Genomic DNA, 25,899 nt, shown 5'->3' with positions numbered 1-25,899 from the left:
TAACCTATCTTAAGTGTGGGACACACTTAACCTTAGTGCACTGTTGCTTTTGTGGTTCTAAGCGAACAACACTCAACTTTTTCAATATTTTACAAATGATAATCAGACTTCATCAATTTAATTGAAACCATTCAAATTTACTTCAAGCTTTACAAAATTAACATTCCTGTAGCATTCACATCAGTAAAAAATGCTGATTATTATTGTATTAAACACAAATATATATTGCATTTTCAACATAATCCAAACTTAATATAAACAAGGTTATTTATATATATTTATAAGGCGAGAGTAGGGAGAAGGTTTCTTTCACTGAGCAGTTGACAGTCTTCGATCAAGGTAAGACGGTTGTGAAGAATTAGACCGTTGTCTTAAATAGGTGGTAGTGACTTACGCCCGGGTGATTCTGATTGATCATTTTAATGTTCCAGGAGTACAGATCGTTTCGTTTTTTCAGTGAGTACATTGTTGATACCTACACGCACAGTGGTGGGTTAAAGGGACTTTCCTTGTTTCACATCATTCTTACAACAGTTTCTGATTATCAATGTGCCTTGTATTATGAGAAGCTTTGAAATCCCAGATATTACAATGATGAATAACTGCAACCTTTAATTTAATGTTTACAGGCCCCTGATGAAGAGCTCCAATGAGCTCGAAATGCATTGGGCACAGAGAAGAGTCATCAAAGAACCTTGTTTATATTAAGTTTGGATTATGTTGAAAATGCAATATATATTTGTGTTTAATACAATAATAATCAGCATTTTTTACTGATGTGAATGCTACAGGAATGTTAATTTTGTAAAGCTTTTGAAGTAAATTTGAATGGTTTAAATTCAATTGATGAAGTCTGATTATCAATTGTAAAATATTGAAAAAGTTGAGTGTTGTTCGCTTAGAACCACAAAAGCAACAGTGCACTAAGGTTAAGTGTGTCCCACACTTAAGATAACTTAATTGTGAGTGCCAGCTAGCTCAGAGGTCACTAGAAACTTTCTCAAATAAATAAGAAGGGATTAGCTTCTGACAACCATATTACATGACAACTTTGTTTCCCCGGAATGAAACTTCTCTCTAGAGTCGCGGAAAAAATAGACGGCTATTTCACTGAGTCAGATGTGCATGCTTCGTTTCACCAGAGTTGCTTAGAAATAGAGAGACGGGCGTTTTCAATAAAAGTATTTATTGAACAGTCTTATTTCTTAAGCATAAGAAATGCACTGCTACAATTGAAATGCTAGTTAAGAAGTACACTGCATATAATACGAATAGTATTATAAAATAGTACTGTAAAAGCATTAAATGGTTTCTGAGCCATATACATAAAATACATAGAAATGCATAAAATACATACAGTGATAAAAATAGTGGCTAAAAGTACTCAACTGGTGCTTCTAACGTACGCCTACCCCAGTGTACCTAACCTACGCCTAGTATGAGGGAGGAGTAAGTGAGGAGTAGCTTAAGTTTTAGTATTTCTCTGCCAAGAATCTGTTCAAGAATTCTCTAGGGATCTAATCAGCTCCGTACCTTGGTGTTAGAATGATAGAGGTCTTGTATCTCTCTCTCGGGACTTGATCTCCCAGCAACACGCAAGGGTAGCCTTGAATCTAGCATCACCGCAACAGCCGGTAAGGTGAGTTCCATTTAGTTTGATACCGAGAAAATTGCACATAAGTTAAGTGTCGTAGACTGGCCCGGTATAAAACCAGCCTGAAAAGGGCATAGTGTGGTATCAACGAGTAATGCCAATGGAGTAGCCAGTATTTTTGCAAGAATTTTATATTCATGGTTTAATAGCGAGAGTGGCTTATATGATTGGCACCTCTGGGGAGGTTTGCCTGGCTTGAGTAGTAATGTAATAATTGCCTCCTGCATTGTTGGCCAGAGGGAACTACCCTGCAACGTTTCGTCGTACACTTACAGGAGGTGGGGGGCTAACTCATGTTGGTAGGGTTTGTAAAAATCCCCAGAAAGTCAATCAGATCCCGGAGCGTGGCTGCTCTCTAGGTGTTTTATTGCTTGCTTAATTTCGGCAACGTCAATTGGGGAAGCTAAAAACTCTCGCTACCCATCTTCAAGCCACACCATAGCTATCTCATGGAGATACGCATCAAGGGCTTGTCCCGAGGGCGGGCATCTAGTCCGATGCAACTTGGTGCAATAGTCAAGAAAGGCTTGTGTGATATCTGTCCCCATCGTCAATGGGTATCCTGAATCCACGTCTAATTGTGTAATAAATGTAGACTGATTTTGAGGTCTAAGGTGGCCTGTACATGTTAAAAAAAGATTAGAGCGACAGTCGTGCTAACCCGAACCATGTGCCTTATCCATTATGCTGCACAAATGCACAGTCACAATGACAAAATATTCCAGTTTATTTGTTTTTAAAAAATCAGCTGGACAACATTTTGTTGCTACTGCAGCAAACATGGGTTAGGTCATAAACATGTAGCACGAGTAATCCTGCATTCTGTGCTTTATCCAAGATGCTTATCCATTATACTGCTACAGTCTGCAGGTCCAAGATGTAATAGTTCATTGTAGGGTTTACCAAATTAGCTTGATCAACCAGCATTAAGCTTTTAATTGGGAGTCAATCAATCAGTCAGGATTTCTATAACATGGGTAATCGTCCGCCAGGGTATCCAGTCAATAGGTCCTCACTGGACTCAGTCGAAAAGCCATGTCTTGAATCCCTTTCTGAATTCTGGAAGGGAGGATGACCTTTGGAGGGGAAGGTTGTTCCAGGGCTTGGGGGCGAGGTAGAAGGACCATCTTCCTGTGTAGCTTTGGTGGATGCGGGGAGTGTGCGCAGGGGCGAGAGAGGTGGAGCGCTGGAGTCTGTAGTGTTTGTGGAAGTTCAGGCGATGGTTGATTTATGCCAGTCCTTGGTCGTGGGGAGGGCTTTGTAGGCATGTGTCAGTAACCTGAATTGACATCTTTTCTTGATGAGGAGCCAGTGGAGGTTCCGGAGGCGATTCTGGCGTAGAGCCTGTTGCCGGAGTCCAGTCAGCTAGTGACTAGGGCTTGGTGTGACGATCTTCCTGGTGCTGATGGGGGGTAACCCCACTCAGTTTAAAATACTTATGCACCTCGGGTTGACATGATACAGTGTGGTACTTTTATTTAAAAAGACTGATTTATTTATGGTAAATAACCTACTAAAGAAGCACTTCAATTACATACAAATAAGCATTTCTAATAAATTATTTCCAGAAAAGATGCACTATTTTATTTTATTGTAATCAGGTCTTCTGTGAGGAGGCCTGGTAAGAAAAGGGCAGCTCTATGTATGTATCTATTTAGTTGATTTCTAAGGTTTTTTTTAACCAAAGTGATTTACAAACTTAATGAGCTAGTACAAAACAATTTAACATAATGACAAATAAAGGTATCATATGGATGAAATAAGGAAGTCCGGAAGAACAATCAAAGTGCACCAAAGAAATTAAAATAAGCATGCAGTGGGGGTATAATAAATAAGTCAGAAGTCATGAAACCTTCAACCCTCACTCAAATCTACTGAAAACCTCACTGCAGCTCTACACCATATTCATATTAGACATCCCACGCAACGAACACATCTCTGGTCACCTGAAAGACCTCCACTGGCTTCCCGTCAATAAGAGGATCACCTTCCGACTGCTAACCCACGCACACAAATCACTCTACGACATCGGACCAGAATGCCTCAACTCAAGACTGTCCTTCTACACCCCCCCCCGCCAACTACGTTCCTCCAGCCAAGCCCTCGCCACTGTACCATGCATCAACAAGACCACCATGGGAGGCAGATCCTTCTCTTACCTGGCTGCTAAAACATGGAACTCACTCCCCACTCACCTTCGCCTCACCCAGAACCACCTAGCTTTCAGAAAGCAACTTAAAACATGGATATTTGACAAGTAATCCTCCCCCCCCTCCTGAGCGCCTTGAGACCCTCTGGGTATGTAGTGCGCTATATAAATTCTCTGACTTGACTTGACTTGACACCAGGCACATCTGGCACCCAAACTGACAACAGGGAAGCTGGGCGTGAGGCAGCAAATCCCAACCACCACCACCCTTCCCATCCCGAATGTCCACAACCTGCTGTACAATGCACATAGCCTTCAGGCCTCACTTAAACAGGCAAATTAAGGAAGCATAAGGGAAGACTCAACTGTGTTATGTCAGCCACCTACATGCAGCTCTATGCCTGGGCAGAATTCCAATAACGGCAGAGAAATTGGACTAATTTTTTTATTTCGGCGTTACTCTTTGATGCTGAATTACAGATAATTTCCCGATTACTCCTACTCGTGCAATTAGGAGTGATTGGGTGGTGTGGGGGGAATTCTAACCCAAGAGCATATTTAGTGAGTGCAAGTGATGCTTGCTATTTGTGTTCTGCTGCAATTAGCGCAGTTTCTTATTGCAAAATTCATACTCTTGACCATTTCCAACGCAAGGGTGCTTTTTGGGTTACGAAAATAGAGCTAAATGTTGGTACTAAGTTGGTGGGGGTGATTCTACCCCAAAAGCCCATTTAGTTGGCAAGAGCACTGCTTTATTAATTAATTAAAGAGAGTTTCTCTAGTGTGTCCCCGCGCTGCGGTCAGAAAGAGCTACAGAGAGAAATCGAAGAAAGGTCCAGTGAAGCTCATGGGAAATAGTGTTTTAATCCTGGAAAAGCCAAGTTTTCAGTTTTTTTCTAAAGATGTTCTCTGACTGGTCCATACGGAGGTCAAGGGTAAGAGCGTTCCATTCCTTGGCGGCCAAGTAGCAGAAAGAACGGCCTCCCATTCTCATGCTTTTTATAACTGGGACTTTCACCAGTCCAGCACCTTGGAAACGCAGGGCTCTAGTAGGCGTGTAAGGGGTCAGTAGGTTGTGCAAGTACCCTGGGCCTTTCCTCAACAGAATTTGTTGGCTAACACACAGAGTTTTAAATATAATTATTTCCCTTATAGGGAGCCAGTGGAGAGTAGTTTGGGCCTTTTTGGAGGAGGCTCTCCTGGGAAGCATCAGGACCAGGCGGGCAGCGGCGTTTTGGATGTACTGTAATCTTTGCACACTCTTTTTATTGGCCCCTATGTAGAGTTCATTCCCATAGTCCAAGCGAGAGGTGACAAATGTGTGGACTAGAGTTTTCCTGGCAGCTACTGGGAGCACATCTAAGATTTTCCAAAGGGCCTTCATTATGCCAAAGCACTTTCCTGCCACCGTCGTGGTATGGTGATCATAGGAGAGGGTGGGGTCTAGCCATATCCCCAGGTTTTTAACCTCCTCCTTGGGGACGGGGTGGTGCCCAGAGTTTGCGGCCACCAACTCGGCGACCATATCGCGGGGTGTTTCCCACAATGAGGAGCTCAGTCTTGCCGCCATTCAGCTTTAGACAGTTGTTAGCCATCCAGACTGAGAGCTCTTGAAGGCAAGCAGAGAAGTTAGTGGCAGCTTCTTCCTGGGATTGGGTCAAGAACATGACAAGCTGAATGTCATCAGCGCATGACACAATACTGATGCCGTATTTATCAATGATGTTAGACAGAGGGGCGATGTACAGATTAAAATGCGTAGGGCTGAGTAGCGATCCATGGGGTACCCCCTGACCTAATCTGATATTCTTTGAGGAATACTGCCCTTGGGATACTTGAAAAAACCTGTCCTGTAGGAAGGAGCTTAGCCATTTCAGAGCCAGGTTGGTCATTCCGCTCTCCTTAAGGCGCTGAATCAGTATGCGATGAGCCATGGTGTCGAAGGCAGTGCTAAGATCCAACAGAATCAGCGCCACTGCCTGTCCAGCATCGACCAGCAGACGGATGGTTTCAGTGGACAGAAGCAGCGCCGACTCTGTGGAATATGACGCTCGGAAGCCCGATTGCGTGGGGTGGAGTAGGCTGGCTTGATTCATGTGATCAGTTATCTGAGCATTAACCACCTTCTCCGTGATCTTGGCGAAGAAAGGTAGGAGAGATATGGGTCGAAGATTCTTCAGTTGGCTGGCACTAATCCCAGGTTTCTTTTCAATAGGGGCAACCACTGCCTCCTTCCATCTTTGGGGAAATACTCCTGCCTCAAAGGAAAGTTTGATAAGGTGTCTAATGTATGGCCCTAAAATGTCCATACTCTCCCTCATATTTCTCGTTTTAATGAGGTCTTTCGGGGAGCCCGACTTGATGTTCAAAGCTATGGATTTTAGGTCATCTAGGGAGGGGAGGCTGAAACTGGAAAGACAGGAAGCATCTTTCAGATTGCATACTCCCTTCCAGTCAACTGTCCTACTACGGGCCTCCTCCGGGAAAGTACAGTAGATCTTCTCTACTTTATCCGAGAAGTAGTCTGCGATCAAATTGCAAGACTCAACAGAGGCTTTACTAGGGGCAGAGGTTCTGTCCAGGGACGAAAGCTCTTTAAAAATCACAAATAGTACTCTTGAGGAATTGTCGGCAAGTTCAATCTTCATATTGTAGTGTGCCGCTCGAGTCTTCCTTATGAGAGAGTGATACATCTTTAGATTGGTTTTATATGTGGCCCTCCTTTCTTCCTAGAAATCTTCCCTCCACCTACGCTCCAGATGTTTACAGACAGATTTCATTGCCTTCAGCTCCTCATTGAACCAGGGCGCGGATCTGGATTGTCTCCTAGGAGCATTGGTGGCCCATGGTGCCACCTTGTCAAGTGCCTCACAGATGCATTGATCAAGAGCAGTAAAGGCCATTTCGACATCGCTCCCACCAGGTTGTCCCTCCTGCTGAAGAGCAAGATTAAACTTGATAGCCGTAAACGTGGACCACTTCCTCTGGGGTTTGCTAGTGTCTGATTTTGGCCTACCTTGGGCCTTGGGTATTGGAATTCTAAAGGGGATGATATAGTGATCAGCCCACGGGACTGGGATAGGAGTATCAAACTGGAGCTCTCCCCAGTTTGCAAAGATGGGGCCTAGTAAGTGCCCATGCTGATGAGTCAGGAGGGTGGATTGTAATATTAATTGGAGTGCCTCCAGCTCCTGGCTGAGCTCTTGTGCCGGTGCCTTATCCCGGTTGTCAAAGTGTAGGTTAAGATCACCCAACACCATCACATTAGCATAACGTAGTGCTAGTCGGATGACGTGCTCCCTGAGACTGATGGCAAACTGTGAGGCTGGGCCAGGTGGCCGGTATATCAGGCGACCCTTAATGACATGGATATATATTGTCCACTGCGATAGTAAAGAGCCCTGCCTCACTGGTATCTATTGACATCCTCTCCAGGGCACATTCCACCGCTAGTTTATGGAGCATAGCTATCCCACCCCCTCTGCTTCCAGGGCGATCAAGTCTAAGGATCCCATAATTCGGGGAGAGGGCTTGAAGAATGTCTGGAGCAGAGTCTTTGTTCATCCATGTTTCAGTTAATAACATGATGTCAGGTTGGGTGTCCATGAGAAAGTCACAAAGCTTGTGTTTATGCTTGCTTAGGAACCTACAGTTAACCAGTACCATGTGGAACTCATATTCCTTGCCGGCTGCCCCCTGGTAGGTTGTCAGCGCATAGGGGTAGGGACTGCATTTTTTCTCCCTGCAGTCTAACTGTATACTGTGCGCACATATGTTAGATATGGAGGAGCGCATCATATGGAGTTCCTCAGAGAAGTAGGTGTGAAAGCTCATAAAATGGGCAGGGGTTCTGGCCCCGGCAGGCCGCGGACGAGCTTGCCTTTGGCATGCCTTCAGCGCGCCGGTGGCGCGCCCACTGCGCGTGTCCGCTGCGCTTACTTCCTGTCATGTGCCCTAAATAGCCCCTCCTGCCTGCACACTAGACTGCTGACTGGGCCTGTCGCAGGGCGACCGGAAGTCCTACTCCTTCCTCCCTGCCCTCCGTTCAATCGGCCCAGGACAAGCTGTGACGGACCGGGCGGGAGGATTTCAGGAAGCAGGTAAAAGATTACAATTTTAAAAACAGACAGCGTGTAATTTTTAAAACAATAGCAAGCAGTGCTGATACATGCCACAAAACATGTGCTTGTGCTTGCTATTGAATTTCTGTTGCATTTAGCGTTACTTCTAGTGCAAAATGCATCCTTACATCCATTTTGGACGTGTGGGGGTATTTTTGTGCTAAGAAATAGCGCTAAATGCAGACTTACTTTTCTCGTGTAATTCAGGAGTAATCTCACTAAATTGTTATGTAATTCCATATCATTACCCTACACTGAACTAAATGAGTTACACCCACCCCTCGTCAGCTCCTTCTATGTAGGAATTTAAGTAACAGAAGGGAGAGATGTTGGAGACCCCAGGCCTTCCATGGAAAAGCTGTCTCTCATCTGCGAGGAGTTAATCCTTCTGCTGTAGGCCGAGGTGATTCAAGCATTAAACCAGTTGATGCCACGTTGAAGACACTAGTAACACAACATCTATCTCTGATCTTCTACAGCTCGCTCACAATTGAAGGACTTTGAATGCAGGCTTATAGGAACTCTGCTTAGTCCAACACTAGGACATTCTGCACAGAGCTCAGTATCTTTTACATCAGGGAGACAAACTGGTTGCCAGGTGAGGAGCAAATGCATCTATGGCTCGACAACTCCAGGCCTGGAAGGCACAGCTGGTGGGTTTAAGGTAGACTTCCCATTTGTGAAGAGATGGGAGATGCTAGCTTAAGTTATTTGATCTGGTGCTGTGACTACTCGGCAAAGATGCGGAAAGTGTTTACACTTTTTTTTCTCACGTAGAGGTGGTTTTGGCAGTGTATAGCATCACTACTATCATCACTGATCTCACCACTTGTAAGAATGTTTAATTGAGGCATTACCTGCTCTGGACCCACAAAAATTGGAGAATTACCGTCCCATTTCCCTCCTCCCGTGGGAAGTTAAATTGACCGAGGCCCATGTCAACACCATCTTAGCCAACCATCTCCACTCTGCAAATATCTTAGATCCATCGCAGAATGGTTTTCGGCTCGGTCATAGTACCGAGACTGCGCTTCTCTCTATGGCTGAACATCTTCGCATGTTGGTTGATTCTGATTACACTGCCGCACTGGTTCTTCTTGATCTCAGTGCCGCGTTCGACACTGTCTCCCACGATATCTTACTTCAGCGTTTGGTTGAGGCGGGTGTCGACAATTTGGCACTTGAGTGGTTTCGATCTTTTCTATCTGGTCGCACCTTCAAGGTTGCCACTCCACCTTTTGAATCTAAACCTATGCGATTGCCCAGGGAGTCCCGCAGGGATCGGCTCTTAGCCCCACTTTGTTCAACCTCTATGTGCAGCCGCTGGCTGCTGTCGCCAAGCTTGGGAACCTGACTATGGTGTCCTAAGCCGACGACACGCAGCTGGCGGTTGCTATAAGTGGGGCTTCCGATCTTGAGGCTGCTAAGTTCCGCGAGGGGCTTATCTCTGTGGCTCGCTGGATGACTGACAATTTCCTTCAATTGAACGCCAAGAAAACCGAGGTGCTCATTGTTGGGAAACAGACTCATCTATGGGGCGACAATTGGTAGCCATCTGAGCTCGGTCCTACTCCTATCTCTGTCACTGAGGTTAAAAACTTAGGGGTATGGTTCGATTCCAAACTCAGCTTCTCCACTCACACTAAAAAGGTTGCTGCCACGTGTTTTGGGACTCTGCATCAGCTTCGATCCACTTTTAAATTCTTTGATGCGCCTACTAGACAGCTCATTGTACAAGCAATGATTCTGTCTAAGTTAGACTACGCCAGTTCTCTTCTTCTGGGTGCTAATCAGGCTGAACTCTCTCGACTCCAACGCGTCCAGAACGCTGCCGCCAGGGCTCTGGTCGGCTTACCCAGATTTTGCTCAGCCAAAAAAACATTCACAAGCTCCATTGGCTCCCTGTTGCTCAGAGAATTAAGTTTAAGTCCCTCTGTCTGTCGTTTAAAATCCTTAAACTTTCTTCTCCTCACATTTTGGAGCACCTCATCTCCTCATATGTTCCAGCACGGTCTTTGAGGTCCTCTGGTCTCCACTTGGCTATAGTGCCGCGTTTCAAGAGGTCTAGGATTGGCGGCCGCGCCTTTAGAGTGCTCGCTGCCAAGTTATGGAACTCCCTTCCTGTTCATATTTGTGCTATTGACGGACTTCTGTCATTCAGGAAGGCTGTAAAAACTTTCCCTTTTCCCCTAGACCCCTAGTGTTGTTGTGTTTGAGTTCCTGTTATCGCATTTGCCCGTTTTTTCTGTTCCGTTAGTGCCAGGACGCCCCTTTGCTGGGGCATCTGTGCGGTCTACAAATCCGGCTAACATAACATAACATAACATAACAAGAGAATCACCTGTAGCTGTATGTGTAAGATTCAATGAGGAACTAATGAGGTGAGAGAAGATGTATGTTCAGGGTTCTCAATACTAATTTCAGGACAGAGTGGAGGGTAAGCAACTCCCCCATGCCAGGTGTGCAATGACAACAATTCCGAACCTACTTGTTAAGGGCGTTAAGTCACACTGCTTACTGCTACATGGAAAAGTTAGATTTTTTGGGAGGCTGTGTGAGGGGTGTCAGCAATAGAGGAATTGGATAAAAGTGATAAACTGAAAAGTTGTGTTATAAAGTAGTGACACACACTTCAAAGTAGTAGTGTATTTATTTCAACTGAGGAGCACAGATAAATCAGTTTGAGTCCATCAGCTTCTCTGTGGAATCGAATCCCTGCATAATAGGATTCTATTTCACAGTGAGGTAAGCCCATTACACATCCCCCTAATTATAGCAATTTAATTAAACATAATATTAAATCAATACACAATCTACTAACAAACTAATGTTACATTTGAATATATACACCTTACATGTCGAACATTTAATACAAAAGATGAAAAAATAAATAAATGAAAAAAATCTGTTTACCCACCAGGAGTCATATGTATTACTGGTTATGAACAATAAAGTATTTTAGCTAAAGAGAAGGTCTCCTACTGGATTGGGCCAAAAAAATATTTTAACCATCCTGGTGGTCTCTGGCTTCTCTTTGTTTCAATGGATTCCATCATCTACCCATTCTCCCTTCCAAAAACTGAAGCTTTAGTCCCAGAATTGTTGACACAATGAGTGTTATCATGAGTATTTCAATAATTCTCATGTCTAGCTTCAGTGCACGCAGTTAGAGGTCTAGTCTCCATACAAGTAGTTTCCGATCTGTCTTCTGTACCAGTATCCAATAAACAGTCTTGTAACCAATCAAATTCCGCTCCATCAAGCACCACATCTTTCATTCGATCCCAAACCCACTCAGTTAAAATTCCACACCTTACCAACCCATAAGTTCACTGCCTTCTGCAGTACTTCCAAAACTTCTTTTGTCTCATAAAACTGACTAACCTTTTCCCACTTTGACTGGTTTCTTAACACGCACCCAAACCCCTTCTTTGATTTTAGTTTTTTTTTAATACCATGTTCAACATCCTAATATGCCTAATTCTTGTTATGGGTATGCAACAAATGATTGCATACATCCTCCACAGACCACTGCTCCACACTAGAAAGGACTAATCAATATTCTATTTAGATCATGGTTTCCGTCCTCACACGATTACAAATGGGGCCAAAAAGGTGCTTTCATTACAAGTGACTCAATAAGTCCAAATCATCTTAGCAAGCTAAGTGATCCAATCTATATTGCAATTCATGGTGGATTGAATAATGAATTTAACAACACGGCTAAACCTTTCCACCATGATATTACTACTAGGATTATATGATTATGTAGTTCTGTGCTTTACACCAAGTTTTTCAAAATAACTTCACTTTGTGAGACATAAACTGGACACCATGGTCACTATCTAATGATGCTGGAATACCTTCAAACATGAATGTTTGTTCCAAAAATTCCAAAACAGAATCTGTTTCAGCTACATCCACTACTATAATCACAGGCCATTTTGTAAATAAATCCAACAATACAATATTTTTTAGGAACATTTATAGGACCTATCATGTCAATGGCCAAACACTCCCATATATACCTGGGAATCAAACTCTCGCACATGGGTGGTCGGAACACACGTAAACATTTGTTATCATGGAACAATTTATACATTTCCTCACAAACCTTTCAATCGCAAATCAATTCTAGGCCCCAAAAACAATTGTTTAATAGCAGCTTTTATTCTAGTTATGCCAAAATGAGCTTCCTGGCATAATCATGCAACACAATTTATCAGGTGGTATAACGTCACATCTAAGTAGAATTCCATCCTCTGTTGATAATTCTGACCGGACCGCCCAATATTTTTTTTTTTAATCATTCATGGTTTCTTTCCTTTGCACGAATGGGTTTGTATCCCATCCTCACTGCCACTTGTCATAAAGAAGTGACACACACTTCAAATTAGGAACGTATTTATTTCAACTAAGGAAAGGAGATAAAGCACCCAAAAAGTTTGTGTGCATCACCTCCTTTGTGGATTCGAATCCCAACATAACAGGATTCTATTCCACAGTGGGGTAAACTCACAAGAATACAACTTAAAAGGGAAAAATACCTCCCTGTCTCAGTGTTTTATAATGTATTACTGATGAAAATATGTTCACAAGTTCTTTGGGAGAAATGTCAACCCTCTATGTAAAGTCTGACCAATGGTAGTGCCTCAATTGGCTTTAAGTTCACGTTTTTTCCAGCGTGTTTCAAAATTCTCCCTTTCTAGGGAGTCCCACCCACTTCCTAAAATGGTTTACTACGGGTGATATGCTTCTATTTCTTGAGAACAAGAATTTCCCATGCCTGGGCCGAGAAAGCTGTCAACAACCAGCTCGCCGCCTTCCTCGAAGCCAACAAATCCCTCGACTCCTCACAGTCTGGCTTCCGAACAAAACACAGCACTGAGACCGCCCTCATCGCAGCAACAGACGACATTCGAACTCTACTGGACAATGGAGACACAGTCGCCCTCATCCTCCTCGACCTCTCTGCAGCCTTCGACACAGTCTGCCACAGCACCCTTTTACAACGCCTCAGAAACATCGGAATACAAGGTAAAGCACTGGAATGGATCACCTCGTTCCTCACTGGAAGAACCCAGAGAGTCCGCCTTCCACCATTCAAGTCCGAGGCCACTAAAGTCATCTGTGGCGTTCCACAAGGATCCTCACTCAGTCCCACCCTCTTCAACGTATACATGAGCCCCCTCGCGGCCATCGCCCGCCAACACAACCTCAACATCATCTCTTACGCGGATGACACCAACTAATCCTTTCTCTCACCAATGACCCCAGCACCGCCAAAACTAACCTACACGAAGGAATGAAAGAAGTGGCCGAATGGATGAAACACAGCCGTCTGAAACTGAACTCAGATAAAACAGAAGTCCTCATCTTAGGTACATCCCCCTCTGCATGGGACGACTCTTGGTGGCCGGAAGCCCTTGGAAAGGCACCCATCCCGACAGACCACGCACGGAACCTAGGCGTTATCCTGGATTCCTCACTTTCAATGAACAGACAAGTCAGCCCCGTCTCCTCATCCTGCTTCAACATTCTTCGCATGCTCAAAAAAACATTTCGCTGGATCCCCACCGAAACCAGAAAAACAGTCACCCAAGCTCTGGTCACGAGCCGACTGGACTACGGAAACACCCTCTACGCAGGTACTACCGCTAAACTCAAGAAGAAACTCCAACGAATCCAAAACGCCTCAGCCAGGATCATATTAGACATCCCGCGTAACGAACACAACTCTGGTCACCTGAAAGACCTCCACTGGCTACCCGTCAATAAGAGGATCACTTTCCGACTGCTAACCCACACACACAAATCACTCTACGACATCAGACCAGAATGCCTCAACTCACGACTGTCCTTCTACACCCCCTCCCGCCAACTACGTTCTTCCAGCCAAGCCCTCGCCACTGTACCTCGCATCAACAAGACCACCATGGGAGGCAGATACCTAGCAGCTAAAACATGGAACTCACTCCCCACTTACCTTCGCCTTACCCAAAACCACCTAGCATTCAGAAAGCAACTTAAAACGTGGATATTTGACAAGTAATCCTCCCTTAGCGCCTTGAGACCCTCTGGGTATGTAGTGCGCTATATAAATTCTCTGACTTGACTTGACAATCCATTCTGACAGGTGCAGGTGTATGTTTCTTCATTTAGACTAGACAAATTGCCGAAACATCGCGATCACAATTGCCTGTTAATGGATAGTGCTCCAGGACTGGATATCATGTGTCCACGCGAACGTGAAACATTTGGTAACCCCACCGAAAGTATTCGTGCTTCGAGCAAATAGCACTCTCAGTCTGATACTGAAATATGAACAGACAAGTGCAGTCTCGCCTCACATCAACCTATTGGCAACTCATTATCGGTTGCTACTGGCCCCCTGACGCTCTACCATCATCATGAGAACGGGAGACCAAGTCTCCGATACTGACCCGCTCACAGGTCAAAGCCGGTCCCTGCTGCGCTGCTCTCACCGAGCTTCCTCCGACATGCCAGAAGCTGGATAGTTGCAGATGAGGATGACCACGCGCCCACCCTTCTCCCACGGTGATCCCCACAGCAGCATAGAGAGAAAACTCAGCCTGGAATGCCTGGAGCACCGGCTCTCGTGCGGCTGGACCAGTACTTCCGGAGCAGCAGAGTACTCGCTTCCGGTACAAATCCAGTGGCGGGGTTTTTGCATACAGAGGGCTTGTCCCTTTCGTGACGGGTAAATTGTTCTAGTAGTCGGCTGGTTGTACATGGAAGGACAGACAAAGCCCATCGTGTTATTTACACTTTGCCCGCCAATCATTTGAAACACAGCTTTCTGATTACTTCCTTGTGCCATCGGATATTCAAGTCGGAACTACCGAAGTAAAAAATAGAGGGACTCTGTTGTTTTGGGATCCCCTGTGAGGATTCTGAAGGTAAGTCCCATCCATGTTCGTAAACCTGTGCTTTAGTTATATGGTGTTTTGGCATGTAGGCTAAGGTATCATGATGTTCAGGCAGAAGCAACTAGTGGGTTGCCACGAGGTCGTGACTTTGCGGCTAACGTTTTGTAGGCAAGCCGCATTTAAGACTTTAGGACTGGCCCCTTGTGTGTCCAGGGCCACCTTATTGTATATGATCACTTTACTCGTTATGCATTTATGCAGTTTGTTAGCGTTAACACGTATCCTAGCGCTAGGTGGGAGAAAAAAAGAAAAGAGATTAACACATTATCCCGTAAAACGCATAGGTAGTCACCATGGGCGTCCGCAGGGGGGGGGGGGGGTGTCTTTTCCCTGGACTTGGAACTAGTGCACCAATCCTGGAGGTACTGCAATGTGTGGATTGGAAAACAAAATGTATGCTGCAGCTCTGCGTCCAGAGATGTGGTCTTTTTACCATACTGCTTACATTTTGTAAGGATATAAGAAATGGGTCCATTCAGGGCCCTGTAGTCGTGTCCTTAACTTTTCAGGCAAAAGCACTCACTGATTTCTGAATAGTGAGTGTAAAAGCATTAAGGTAACCATGTTGTTCCTGCTTACATTTCCCATGGTTTGCTAAATTTTGCATTCCCTATAAGTGTTTGCTTTTTCCAGGATGTTGTTACTTATTTTTTTTGTAGGCCGCATATTGCTCTTGTCTAGTGCGTAATTTAAATTGAGCCACGTCCAGGTGTTTATAGCGGGCAACAATTGGGTTGTAGTTGAAGACAGTGGGAGTTTTTCTCAGTGGGGCAGTACGGTGTTCAGTGGGGAGAGGATGTGGCACTTTGGTCAGAGCTGCTGAATTTGGAACTGGGAACCAGGTTCAGACTTAATAACCAGTCCACCAGACCACTCTCCAGCGAGAGCACAATCACATGCTAGACCTTAGAAGGCTCCGCAAGACCTTAGAAGTCCTGGTGTCTTCGCACCAGCAGGTGGACCCTAGCATGGCAAGTGTTGGTTAACCTTCAAGGCTTGTCCACCACTATCCATACTGAAGTTCACCTCCAGTCTTGCGGGCAGGCCTATGAAGCAGCACACCCTAGAACAACAGTCAATGAGGTCACAGCACCCTTGAGAAGGGCCAGCTCTAGGGCAGTGCAACCAGTGTGACCCCACCGGGTGCTGACTTTAGGTGGAGGCATCTTGTTTGCAAGTATATTATGGTTTAAAAACGCTTGCTGCCTCCTTCCTGGCCTCCAGCAATTTTCGTCAACAATAAAAATGTCATGATGACTCTAGTGATTGATGTTCCTCCTAGAGAGAGATCAGAATTTTGTCCAGTGGAAGTTTTGACTCATGGAAAGGTAGCTCAGCGGGTTAATGTATCGCTGCAAAGAACATGCGCCATGCAGATCACAAAGTGAACATAATGAATATAGGGCAGTGGTCTACTGCTTTTGTCAGAGAGATCCTTTTGTTACTTGCAGTTACTTGCAGTTTATAAGTTAAAATCCTAACTTAGAACAGTGAGCTATTAACTGTCATCTAAGAGCTGCATACAAACTGCAAGGTATAAATTAGAACGTTTTGAACCCCCCCCCCCCAGCCCCCCCCCCTCTTTGATTATCCTAATGTCCCAAAAAGTGTTCTTTTGGACAGAAATCAATTCTGATTATTAAGGAGAACCCCCAACCATGGTATTGCATTTTAGATTCCGGGTATTGTGTTTCTCCAGACCAATCACTATGAAACTATACAGGCTACTAGTATGGCTGTCACGTGAGTGATAGAGATCATTTTTTCTTTTTTAGGTACCGCCCCTGACGAAGGGCCAGGTGGCCCGAAATGCATTGGGCAGGATAAACTATGAGCATTTTTTTACAATACAAATATTTATGTTGAAAGAAAGTTTTTCAGGACTATCAATGTATTAGTTGTATTTATGTACATGAAATGTACATCATGTGGCTAAAATAAGAAATGCCAGTAAAGATTTGAAGTTGACAAACATAACTAATAGCAGTGTTTTTTCATAAACAAAGTGTTATATGCATGTTAGAACCAGATGAAAGTAGTCAACATTTTTCCATTGTGGAATAGCAACAGTGCGCAGAAGACAAGCGGTCACGCTTGATTTCTTGTATGTCATGTGACTCCTACACCTTGTAGTCCTTAGTCTTATGTAACATTTTCTATACAGTGATTTACACACATATTGATTGTCTCTGTGTAATGTGTGTGATGTAAAGTGCTCTGACACCCTACAATGAGTGGCGCTGTAAATAAATGTAAATGCATCTGATAGGATAGAGAGTGGTTATGGAGACTTGGGGGGCACAGTTAAAGGGTGGTAGTGAGGGAATCCATGGCAGATGTGGTCATTGGGGGGCACTAACAAACAGTAATGCACAGGAAACCACCAGTGCTATGCTGGCCCTACCCTTGAGGCCAGTCTGCCTCACCCATAGGTACCTCCATTGGCCTTGTTTCAGCAGTAGTAGCTGCAACTCACCAGGGATTGGCAATGCAGGATTTGCACGCACACCAAGCTAAGTTCGCAAACTTCAGTCTCCCTGTTTCATTCACAAGCACTTTTAACATGTGCTGCCTGCTGTGGGGCCACTGGAATTAATTATGCAGCAAAGGATGACAACATTATGCCGTAGTGTTGACTAAATTATGCATAAAAAAAAGGCTGCAGCGTAAGGCAGTATATTTTCAGATATTTTATTATTTTGACGTGTGTACACATACTAACAGTCTCTTGAAAGATTTTGCCTTCTTGGTACCAGTGTAACATACAAACGCAGCAGTGAGAACGGTGACCAGTCAACCTTTGCAATAGGCCATCCCCTCAGCAGCAGCACAAGTCCATTTTTATATTAACTTTTGATATGCTGGAGCTACAAACAATTTATTAGTTTAAATGGTCAGATCATGCAGCAGATCTTGCATTTTGAGGCAAATATGGCAGAGCCATAATTTTAGAGAAAACAGTTGCAATCTAGGATATTTTGCCATTCATGTTTGATCTGCTGTTGTGGAAAAAGGGAGAAGTGCTGATGACAGAAACTCCATGGCTCGGAGACAAATGGCTTGTGTTTCCACACTTTATCGTATTTGGTACATTCTGTGATTAGAAGCATATCCCAATTTGTGAATATATTTTAATGCCAATAACTCATTATAACCTTAAATAATCATGTGTATCCATTGGTTGATTAAACTGGGCAGTGAAATGCCAAACACATACAAAAAATTGGGATGTCTGCGCATTCCGGCCACACCTCTGGCTCCACCCACAGATCCAATCCTTAGGTTATTCCCGCCCACTTCGACCACTGTGTAAGACTCGGCATCCCTGGACCTGTGATGTGCCGCCGCTGCGAGCGCCGCATGTTCCACACATTTATGTGCCGGGCTTCCGCATAAGGGAGCTGGCCATTATTGTATCCCTAAACTTGCGCACGTTGTCAGTTTGACATTGACTACACGTAGAGGGACTCTAAGTTTCTTTTAAAAAATATAGCCAACATTTGGACCTATACATTTTATTTTGTATAAATTAATTGAATGTGTGTAAAATTTAGCAATGCCCGGGGAATTCTAGTAAAGGGAGTACCCATGGGCGAATCACTAGCGTGAGAGATTACTGCATTATTTATTACTAACTTTGACGTTGTGCTTTAACGTTGGATAAAAGTTATCATGAATTCTAGCACCAAGAAGCCAATATTGGTAAATATGTGTGCTACAAATAATCCCTGACATACACTGTGCATACAGTATATTTATTCTGGTGCTTTAATCATAAGCTGTTTTAAGGTATTCTGATAAAAATCGAATCGTGCTGAAGACAGCCTTGACTGGTGTTGGATCGAGGACCCGGAAGTCTGCACACCTAGCAGACCGAGATAAAGCAGCTTTTCAGAAAGTTTAGCGTTTTCCCTACAGGTGGTGTTTGTTGGCCTGTGGCAGGGTCAGTCACATGTCCTGGATTCCTGGCATTTAATTGAGTCTATCCTAGTTCTGCGCCCCAGTGTTTCTTGTGCCTCACCTGGCACACATCATGTCGGAGGATGGTGATGATGTTAACATTTTGCCCCCCCCCTGGAAAAATGTCTGCGAACGCCCAATGTAGTTACACAGGCATTCCTTGATACCCCGCCCCCATTGTACAAAACGAGTCTTGTTGAACAATGGGCTGAACAATGAAGATGTCAGGGGTTTGCTGAATTGCTAGTAATTTAATTTTGGACCCGAGGGTTGAGCTTGTCCTATTTCGAGCTTGTCCTATTTCAAGTTCGGAACTCCCGTGGATATTCTGCCATTACTAATGTTTCGACGTGACAATTTCATGTCTCCTAAATCTACTCTTTCATAGCAGCCAAGGTTTCAGATTTCTTACGTGTGACATTTTCATGATTTCAGTGTAATTATGAGTGACATTCAACGACTATGAGTGACACTTTCTCGCAAGCAAATTGAAGCAATGAAGACAACAGAAACTTATACATATCAGAAATTACACCCAGCACCAGAAAAGGAAGGACACTGGGATGTGAGAGAGTCCCCAGCGTGGAACCTGAGTCAGCCTCACTGACGCTGAACTCAACTTCATGCAGGCAGTGTCTGCAAAGCAGAGCTCAGCTCAGGCGCTAAACTCACCAATTCTCGTGGCGCTTAACTCGTCCATCTTTACTTAACTCATCCATTCTCACATCTGCTTGTTCACTCATTTGTTCATCAATACAATTCATCAATTGAACTGTTCATGCCCTTAGTAATCACTGCATGCACATAGTTATTCCTTTATCCATTAATTCACTAATCTATTTTATTTATTTTTTAATTTAAATTTGATATGAACCAATACAGTCATGGCATTCAATACAATAATATATCAGATTATAAATCAAATTTCATTTTCAAAGACAGTAAGAAACAAATCTCTTGAAAAGGGAAAGAAAAAGATAAGCGAACAGCAGAATTAAACAATACACCAATGCCTATCAAATAATCTAACGTATGATGGGGCAAAGAGTACCAAAGGAATTAAAGTGAGGGCCAGACAAGTGAGCCTACGCAGAGCATTCCATAATACTACAACATTTTACAATGGACCAGTGTAGCCTAATAGAGATCCTAACATTTTATCCACTCCTCGACCGGTGCCCATATCTTAGAGGCCATATTTACAACAAGGGGTGGTGAGGGACAAAGTCTCTGAATTAAGCAGAAAACTCTTACCCAGTCAAGAGATCAGGGCTAGATCCAACACCGTTTTTTAGCTCACTGCACCATCCCAGTTTCAGAACCTGGCTGTATGCAAATTAGTCTGTTCCTGTCCCAGTGCATGATGGGAACAGGGCAAACCAAACTACAAAAGCCAATTCTTACACTGGGAAGGAAACAAGCTCCCGGGTACCGGTTTCTGGCATTACAGCCGTCTTCGGCCCGGTTTGCTTGAATCCTGATGGTGCAATGAGCAAGGGACTCACATCTGAGTATACCCTTCCACGCTTAGGGTGGACAAAAATATTTACAACAAGGGGTGGTGAGGGACAAAGTCTCAGAATTAAGCAGAAAACTCTTACCCAGTCAAGAGATCAGGGCTAGATCCAACACCGTTTTTTAGCTCACTGCACCATCCCAGTTTCAGAACCTGGCTGTATGCAAATTAGTCTGTTCCTGTCCCAGTGCATGATGGGAACAGGCTTGGTAGTTTAGTCTGCCCTGTTCCCATGATGCACTGGGCCAGGGACAGACTGATTTGCATATAGCCAGGTTCTGAGCTGGGATGGGGCAGTGAGATAAATAACGGTGATGGATCAAGCCCTGATCTTTGGACTGGGTAAGAGTGGTCTGCTCAATTCAGACACTCTGTTCATCACCACCCCCTTTTGTAAATCGATTTTGGCCACTATAGGTGTGGCAGGGTATACTCAGACATGAGTCCCTTTCTCACTGCTCCATCAGGATTCAAGCAAGCCGGGCCGAAGAGGCTGAAATGCCAGAAACCGGTCCCCGGTAGCTTGGCTCCTTTCTGGTAAAGAATTGGCTTGGTAGTTTAGTCTGCCCTGTTCCCATGATGCACTGGGCCAGGGACAGACTGATTTGCATATAGCCAGGTTCTGAGCTGGGATGGGGCAGTGAGATAAATAACGGTGATGGATCAAGCCCTGATCTTTGGACTGGGTAAGAGTGGTCTGCTCAATTCAGACACTCTGTTCATCACCACCCCCTTTTGTAAATCATATCTTAGAGGCCAACTTCCGCCTCCGCTTGCCCTTTTTTGAAAATACTGAAAATTCCAGCTTATAGATAGCAAGCAGTCTAGCTCTCCAGTTCATAAATGTCGGTGCTTCGGGAGATAACCATTGCGAATTTATACACAGCCGAATCATGGACATGGCTTTGAACAAAAAAGCAGAAGTGTGCCACGAATTTCCAATTATCCCTGAGTCATAGCCCATTATCACCATTTCTGGGGTCAGGATTCACCGGATCTTAAGCGTAGAATTAATAAAATGCTCAACATCAGATAAAAAGTCAGACCGACTCGGACAACAATAAAACATATGAATAGCATCTGCTGCAAACAGCCTGCACCTTGAGCAATGGTCCCCCTTTCTGCTTCCCCATTTCGCAATTCTTGCAGGCGTATAATACAAGTCAAACAATGCCATATAGCTTTGGGTCCTAAGGCTTCCAGACACCAAAACCTCGCTTGCAAACTCCAATGCCGGCTTTAAGTCAATACCGGACTTTCCCAATTTGCCTTCCCACTTAACACTTTTAGCCCCCAAATCATCCGGGAGACTAGACAATAAGTATCGATACACCATTCCTATTCAGGCTTTTTTTTTAATTAATTCAAATATGGGTAATTTATCTAACATTGCGGACATTCCATCAAAATGTTTATGCTCAAAACTTTGAACCTGAAGATATTTAAAAAAAATCGTGGGAAAGCAACTGGAATTTATCCTACAAAGAGACATAGGATAATAATTGTCCGTCCCCGACTAAATCCCCTATGACCCGTAGGCCATGTACTTGCCATGTATACATTGTCTGATCCTGAAAAATGCAAGGTAAGAGTCGGGCAGCTTTAAAGGTAGTGTATATGTTAAGATTAGGAATGGACAATTTCTGCCTGATTTTCTGCCAAATTAAAAACATAGCTATAATTACCTTAAATCTAGTTATTTTGAAGTAGCTCGGCTCCAAAACCTCCACCAGAATACCCTTAGCAGCAGTGCCAATACCGATCTCAAAAATAGTAGGTCGATTGCATAATGGCACCTCAACATTGTCCCCTAACAGTGGCACTCCCAGAAATTGCACCATTGCCGACCAGTAATATAGTACCAGATTTGGTACAGACCAGCCTCCTCGATCCCGGGGAAGAAACATCCACTTAGCTGCCCTACATGAGCGCTGGTACCCCCAAAGAAACCTATAACAAATCCTATCAGCCTTTATCAGGCTGCTTTGTGAAAATTCTAAGGGTATCGTCCTAAAAAGATATAAAAACTTTGAGATTATTAGCATTTTAAGGACACTACAACGACCATAAAGGGAGAGGTGTAAGTAGTCTAACTGTTCTAATGTGGTGTTTACTGCATCTACTACCGGAAGAATATTCAAATCCGAAATAGTTTCGACTGCAGCGGTGATCCTAACCCCTAGGTACGTTGCTTCGCTGACGACTGGAGCCTCCGAGTGTAACATATCTGGTGTTTGAACAACCTGAGTTTTGGCGACATTTAACTTATACCCCGAAACTGAGCCAAACTGCTCAGCGGACACCTTAAGTACCTGGAATGCAGAAGAAACATCCGATGTTAACACAACGATATCGTCCGCGTAAGCCAAGGCCCGGTACTTTGTATCACTAACCCTTATCGGTGCTATACTCTGATGTCCTTCAATTTTGCTCAGAAACTGATCAATATATAGGGCAAACAGCAAGGGCGAACACGGGCACCCTTGCCAAGTGCCCCTACTAACATTAAAATACCCCGTCTGTTGACCCAAAATGCGGAGAGTTGCTTCTGGGGAGGCAAACATTGCCTGAATAAAATCAGTGCTAAAGCCCTTCCACCGGAGCACGGCCCACAAGAACCCCCAGGAGACCCTGTCACACGCCTGCTCGGCGTCCAACAGGATCACCCCGAGGGTAGAGGCCGTGACCTGAGCCCAGTCCAATAAAGCGATGACACGCCGGACATGGTCTACAGTGTCCCTCACCGGAATAAATCCTCGTTAACGCAGGGATACTAATGAGACAATCACTTGAACTAGCCTAGATGCTAATATTTTGGAAAATATTTTAGAATCACTATTATTAAGAGAAATTGGTCGGAAGGATGATGGACTCCACTCCAGCTTCCCCCTTTTTTTTTAAACAAAACAATTATAGTCTGTCAGGAACCATAGCTTTTTGTGTAGCCCTAACCACAGTAAGGAGATCCTGTCGAATCTCCCCTAAAAATGTCTTATAAAACTCCAAGGGCACCGCATCTGGGCCGGTGGCCTTGCCATTAGCTAAGGCTTTTACAGCTGTCACTACCTCCTCCCATGATATATGGGCGGATAATAATTCGTTCTGCTCATGCAAAATCTTGGAGGTATCCACTCCCAATAAAAAAAGCCTCAATCTCTGACTCTACCTGAACACTCAGAATATCTTCTATATACAGCTCAGCATAATATTTTTGAAAACACCCCATTCACTCCCTCCTAAGTATCCTGCACAATCCCATTTTATCCTGGATTTTGGTGACACGACTCTGTACACTTTTCTGATGGAGCCTCTTCGCCAGTACCCTGCCAGAATTTTCACCCTACTCGAACATCTTCGTGCAGTATTGAAGGTACTTAGTGGCGAGGTCCTGCCCGAAGGACTCCAAAAGTTTGGCTTTTATTATAGCTACATCCTGCTGACACTCGTCTATGTTATGACCATACTTAATTTTAAAAGCTAATTCTAATTCTGCAGACCTAAGTTCCTCCATGAGACACTTAACCTGCTCTTGTCCTAGCTTCCACCTAAATGAGGAGAAGCTTTTGGTCTCTCCGCGAACTGCGGCCTTTAAAGCGTCCCAGACCACTTGGTCAGGAGCCGTACCCCTATTGATATCTAGAAATTCCACTAGCCTTTTTTTTAAATGCACTTGATAGGTCTCATCCAATAAAAGCTTCCTTTCAAAAGTCCACTCCAGAGGGGGCTTTCTAACACTGGGCTAGGGACATTCAACAATCAATGAATTGTGGTCTGATAAAATCCTAGGAGGAGCAGAAATAGAGGAGACTTCGGCAAGCTGGTCTGAAATAAAAAAATATTCAAGCCTAACCAATTTGTTGTGGGGAGCTGAGTAGTATGTTTATCCATCATCCATTTTATTGTGTCGAAACCATAGATCCATAACCCCATGCTCTTGTAATACAGTTTTAAGTGCCTTAAACACTTTAGGTTTCCTACCACAGTAGTTGTAATCCCCTACCAAATTAAAATCACTAGCCAAATTAATATTCATATCCCCACAAACAAGAAGTGGATAGGGCCAGGTAGCCAATTATACATTTAAGTATTTAAATACTTCAGGGTCGTCTGTGTTTGGACCATAGACTGTACAGATGGTTAACGACCTCCCGCCAATTAATATCTCAGCTATGATCCATCTCCCCATTCTATCTTCTCGAAAACTTTAACAGACCCCTACTCCTCGCTTCAGCAGAATGGCCACTCCTCTAATCATAGAAGTCTGCTTAGACCACGCTATTAAGTCTTACCCGGGCAATTTCAAACGGTCACTCCTCCCCCATGGTATGTGCGTCTCCTGTATGCATAGGACGTCTAAGTGCATAGTATATACAATTTTAGAAAATAATGCCTGCTTTTTAGCATTGTTAAAACCACAAATATTCCATGTACCTAAAATAAGTTTATCCTGCCCCATCAAAACCAAAAAAATCGTTCCACCTCCGCTGTACACTTTCCAAATTTATGAACATGAGAAGCAAATTCAATAATTTGTTCATTCACTTTCATCCATTCACTCAGCCACAGTCGTTCATCCATGTGCTCACCCACATATCTCCTCTCCTCGCAATCCAATCATTCATCCATCCATGAATTTGCTCATCTATCCTCCCCCATTAATACATTCTTGCAACAATTCACACATCCTCCCAAAGACACTTGCATGCAGAAACTCGCTTGTTTTGAAGTGTTTCTTGTTTAGTCACATAGCTGCAACTTTTTCATTTTTGTTATGTGTAACATTTCCATTTCTGCAGTTTGCTTATGTGTGACATTTCAATAAATTATGTGTGACACTTTATAATGTGTTGAGTAAAGCAGTTGTGTCTAAGTCATGAGGTTAATTCCCTTTTAGTTCACTATAATTACCTAGAGAGGGCCTTGAAAGAAGGTACAGCACTCACTCACCTACTTCATGCTTCTAACATTGTAGCCCTAAAAGCGTATGATGTCTGTGAGGAGCTGGCCTGGTATAATGTACACTTATGTAAGTGGGCACCCTGCACCAGTCCAGACATTCCTTACGGTGATTTAGGGGGTCTTAGACAGCCATAGAAAGCTAAGTGGTAGCTGTGGAGAGCAACCTCCAGGCTTAGTCCAGTTTGTTTTACCAGAACACAATTTTATATGTATTGATCAAGTGAAAAAGAACCACACAAAGTATTTATAAAAATATGTATTCATTATATAATCCTCTCTAATACGTTTAGATATCTCCTACCCGGAGATATGCACAATACTTTGCATAGAAATCACAGCAAATAGCACGAATACACAGTGGACCCCGGGGTGGGACCAAACCATATACTAAGAAAGTGGTATAAGAACGCAGTTAGATTTTTAAAGGTTAAGGACTCTTCCCAGTGGACTCCGAAGAAACCCTGTGGAAGACAGAAGGTTGGAGAGCCACCTTACCAGTGGGTACCCTTGTACCCACGTTGCCTACACCAGTGAAGCCGGGTGCATTAGTGTGAAGTGGCATCTGAAACCACTGTCGAATCCAATGGTTG

At 43.9% G+C, this 25,899-nt stretch overlaps 1 protein-coding gene across 1 annotated transcript in view; it reads left to right on the top strand.

Moving 5' to 3' along the window:
- The first annotated feature begins 14,598 nt into the window (after positions 1 to 14,598).
- MCM10 (minichromosome maintenance 10 replication initiation factor) overlaps positions 14,599 to 25,899 on the top strand; it is a 166,164-nt gene continuing 154,863 nt past the window's right edge. Inside the window, exon 1 of the mRNA XM_086919844.1 lies at positions 14,599 to 14,844. The gene's annotated coding sequence lies outside the window, so the exon portion shown is untranslated. The remainder of the gene's footprint in view (positions 14,845 to 25,899) is intronic.

The sequence above is a fragment of the Lissotriton vulgaris genome, chromosome 1_1 (genome assembly GCF_964263255.1).
Source record: "Lissotriton vulgaris chromosome 1_1, aLisVul1.2, whole genome shotgun sequence".
NCBI lineage: Eukaryota > Metazoa > Chordata > Amphibia > Caudata > Salamandridae > Lissotriton > Lissotriton vulgaris.
The sequence above is the reverse complement of the archived record's forward strand: the minus strand, read 5'-3'. Positions and strand labels throughout refer to the sequence as shown.